We start from the raw sequence: 4,323 nt of genomic DNA on the forward strand, positions 1-4,323 counted from the left end.
TTGCCCTGAGAATACAGCCTGTGCAAGCACTCACTAAAGGAGGTTTCCAGTCTCTTGTCTCAGAGCCTTCAAAGGAAAACAGTTAAAAAAGATCATAAGCAGGTAAATGGCTACTTAGTTGGTGATGATCCATCACGATCGGCTGCATAACATCAGTACTCATTATCAAACTTCGCCCAACAAAATACCCTTATTCCCGAAATTTAAATCACTAAAAAAATAATCTCTTTTAATAAGGCCGAAATGTCTCGTGAGGGACTTCATTTTATTTCACTGCAAAGAACACAACATATTTTTTTTAGCTGAAATTCATAGAAGACTGCCCGGTTTACAGGGGGAAATGGCGAATGAACATTCACTGCAGTGTGTCTGCAGAGGGAAAGAAATTACTTCTCAGAAAGGGCCAAGTTCAGGATTTCAGCCTGCACTTTAAGCAGGGGCTGAGAGTAAAGTCCTGCCTGCTGGAATTGTGAAATCTTTGTAAGCAAGTTTATAAGCAAGTATTAGCACAGCTGGCAAAGGCTTTCAGCTAGGAAAAAGTTATTCTACTGGTGAAGACGTGCAGGAGGGCGCAGATGAACTGAAGTCTGCAAAAGCACATCAGATGCAGAGCTGTGTGGACTGGAGGGCTGCTGAAAAGCCACTCCAGTACTCGTGAAGGATTTTAGGTCCTTGTACCAAAATGCTTTAGCAACAGCTATTAGTAAAATATTTTTTTTCTCTGTTGCCTGCATGGACTCTAGTTCTGCAGACAGCTACGATGAAAACTTTTTGAAATGCCAGACAGAGGGAGGAGATGAACCTGGCACATAACATGCAATGAGGAGACTGGTTTGGTAGGTCCTGATGGAGCGCTTCAGCCCAGTGATGGATTTGGGAAGCAGCTTGTACTGAGCTGAGCACAAAACTCATAATGGGAAAAGATGCCTGTTCTTAGAAGGGCTCCATTAAAAAAGCTTTTGTGAAAAGTCAAGTCATAAACAACTGAACCAAGGAACTTCAAAATCTACATTGGTGAAGAAAAAGTAGGTATGGAATGAACCTAAATTAGACAGATTCCCCCAGGGAAGCAGAAATAGGGGTCTTGTTAAAGCACCAGCTGTTAATTCCCATCTGTATGTAATTTCCATTCCTATCGTCTGTGTAGAATAAAGCCTTTCCAAAAAGGATCATTAGTGAACTGGCTAAAAACTGGAGGAGGCCCAAGTACAAGCTTGTGGTAGGTGTCCCAGAGCTCGGAGGAGACCGTCTGTTTCCCACGTGGGTTTGAGGCCAGATGACATTTCTAGGCAGTATAGAGGCAAAGGTCACCAGTGAGACGATTGCCCAAGTGTAGGGAAACCACATCGGGGAAAACTAGAAGTTGCTGAAGCAGCAGAGTCACCATCAGCAACTCTTCCCAAGGCCCAGGCAAAACGCTGGCCACTCGGCTGCCATTGAAGGTATGAGACTGACAGCTTGAAAGCCACATTGCTGATCAGAAATAACTCTGACCCACGGAAAATGTGCACGGCTGAAGTACATGGGAACTGCAAGAAGTAAATATAATTATCAGCTACATCAGGAGAAATTCAGCTCTTAGTGAAATTCATGTCTATAGAAGGGGTGGACTTTTAATAAAATTATTACTATCTCTAGTGCTGTGGGGGTTTGAGTGACCTCCACTTCAGCTACCTGTTGTTTTACCACTGTGAACCGCAGCCAAATTAACTGAGTAAGGTGCTGTCTTGGAGTGAGTTCATCTGTCTCTTAATTGTGATAATATGTTTTCTCCTGGACATTTTTCAGACATCCTAGTGGATGGGAGTAAGAACAAGTGCTGACTCTGGGGGCAACTCGTGGTTTCCCCACCATTCCTCCAGGGTGACAGAGATTAACTACTCCCCATGTGGACCCCGAGTAAAATTATGATGAAGCCTGTTCACGAAACCCATTCATGACAAAAAGGATTCTCCATGTGCTGATGCCATTTCTACTGACTGGTGGGAACCAGCTGTCCACTGCTGGACCAGTTCATGCTGGACCAAAGACCATATTCTGCAGGAGAATGACATGACCAAGTAGCAGGTGCATCTGGTGGAAAGTCATGTCACAGGGACAGAGTTCAGTGTACCTGGTGTCACAAGTGAAGAGATTGGCTCTGAAATAGCTCAGTGAGTTAAAGGCTGGCAGATGGGACAGCAGAAGGACGAGAATGGATGTAACAGGAAGAGCAGCTCTCATGAAACACTAGTTCCTTCTCCAGAAATGAAGAAGTTAGGACCTATCCGTCATCCAAAATCAGACTGCGCTTAAACCAGAGAGAGCTCTCCAGAAACTCTGTCATCATCACGCTGGTCAGATGGCAATGAAAGAGAAACAAAATCACATCCTGGAGCACAGCCAGAGGCAACTACCCAAGATGCCCTCAGCAGACCCAACTGCAGCAGTAAGAAATGCCAAGAAATACTTGGGCATATGCATTGACTATTGAAACCTTCATTTACAAACAAATCTACTGTTATCCCCATGTAGCAGACACCCAGGATAAAACACCAAGAGTGAAATATGTTCGTAGTTTAGATATGGTGCCATCAGACTAAAACAGTGCCCAAATATCAAGGCAAAACAGTGATACCCTAGTCTACCTTATGTCATTCAAACTCAAAAATGTTCAAGAGATATGTCAGAGAATGACATGCAATCTGACCCAAGATTTGAGAAGTGAAAACATCTTAACTTAGATGATGTTGTTTGTGTCCTTAAAACACAGAGGGAACTTTTGGTAGGAGAGTGAGGGACTCCAAATCTTTTTAATCAGATGAAGTTTACATTTGCAGGGACTAGACATCAATTTGAGAGAAATCATATCCTTCTGGTGGGACATTTAATCACCTGATTATTTCAGGAGACACGCTTTGGCACACTAAGGTGATGGAGCTGTTTGTAGGCTCCAGGAAATTGTATAGGTTTGCTCAAAACTTCACAGAAGAGACACATAACTATTATGTCAGCTAATTAATAGAGATTTTTGACTGGAAAAAGGAATACTCAATGCATTTTAGACAGTTAAAATTGCCTAAAATCAATCCCTTCTCATTTATCTGAATTCAAAGGACTTCAAAACCAAGCTGATCTCAAATCACCAATCCATCTCATCTCCCCCAAGATACCTGCAAGATGCTGTTGATCTGCATTTGAACCAGTTGAGATGACTGATAGGCAGTGTCACCTGAGGAATCTATGAAGGTTTTGAGAGCAAAATCAGTATTCCACTACTAAACTGCAAGATGTTACACGTGAAGACCAGGAGTAAGTCTGGAGTTCCCTGGGACGTGCTATATTCCCGCCACTCCTCCCATTTTTTGCAGGGTGGGTAACACGCACAAACTCAGCTACACCAAGCCTCCCGAGCCTGGCGCTCTTTTGTTAGGTCTGTTGATGTACAAAATATAACTCAGGCTCCCTGACTTGTTCTTGCGTAACACTGTCACAAGACCAGTTTGAATCTATTCTCACTGCTTTTTAGCCAGCTGAGGACATCTGCACTGAATGCTGCTTTCCAGGCACATGGTGAGGAATGCATACGCACACAGTATATATAGACATGTATCCCCATACATCTTCAAGGGTGCCCTGGACTGTACTGCGTAAGGAGCGCGCTGGTGGGGGTACACTGTGGTTTCTGTACCTAAGAAATCTTACCCAGCAATGAAGGGACTGCACAGCCTATTTTTTGCAAATGCAAACCCAAAGATTTTGGCCTGCTCAGTACATCGAGACTGCCACACACGTTCATTGAAAGAAAGGCAAATGCTGAGGGAACTCCGTAACCCTCCCAGACAGATGCAGAAAAGAATTTGGAAATACCCCAGTGTGTTCCAGCAGCCTATAATGGGAGACTGGCTGTGGAAGAAGAATTGCTGGTATGATCTCAGGACTCAACCCACTGTAGTCAGACAGTCTGCCCACAATGATGGGCCCAGCCAAGACAATACAAGCTCTATACTCGCTGATAATCTAGACCCAAATACAAACAACATCCCCATGCCTGACTACGCTACTCAAGCGGGCAGATGAACATGGAAACATAATGTAGATAGGCTACCTGGCCTCCTTGTTTCAACACCAGTGAAATGCCTTTGCTGCTTTCAAAAACTCCTAATGGGGCCAGTTGAAATGATGGCTGTAAACAGCTCCTCCAGCCACAGGCAGCGCTGGATGTTCCTACGAGTACTAAGCTCCTGTGTGTACTACACAGCTGCCTCTATTCAGGAGGCTAAAAAGAAGTTCAGTCCTGCTTGTATATGCTGGAATCATTACATACAGTGTTCCCATAAATCA

The sequence above is a fragment of the Buteo buteo genome, chromosome 24 (genome assembly GCF_964188355.1).
Source record: "Buteo buteo chromosome 24, bButBut1.hap1.1, whole genome shotgun sequence".
Taxonomy (NCBI): Eukaryota; Metazoa; Chordata; class Aves; order Accipitriformes; family Accipitridae; genus Buteo; species Buteo buteo.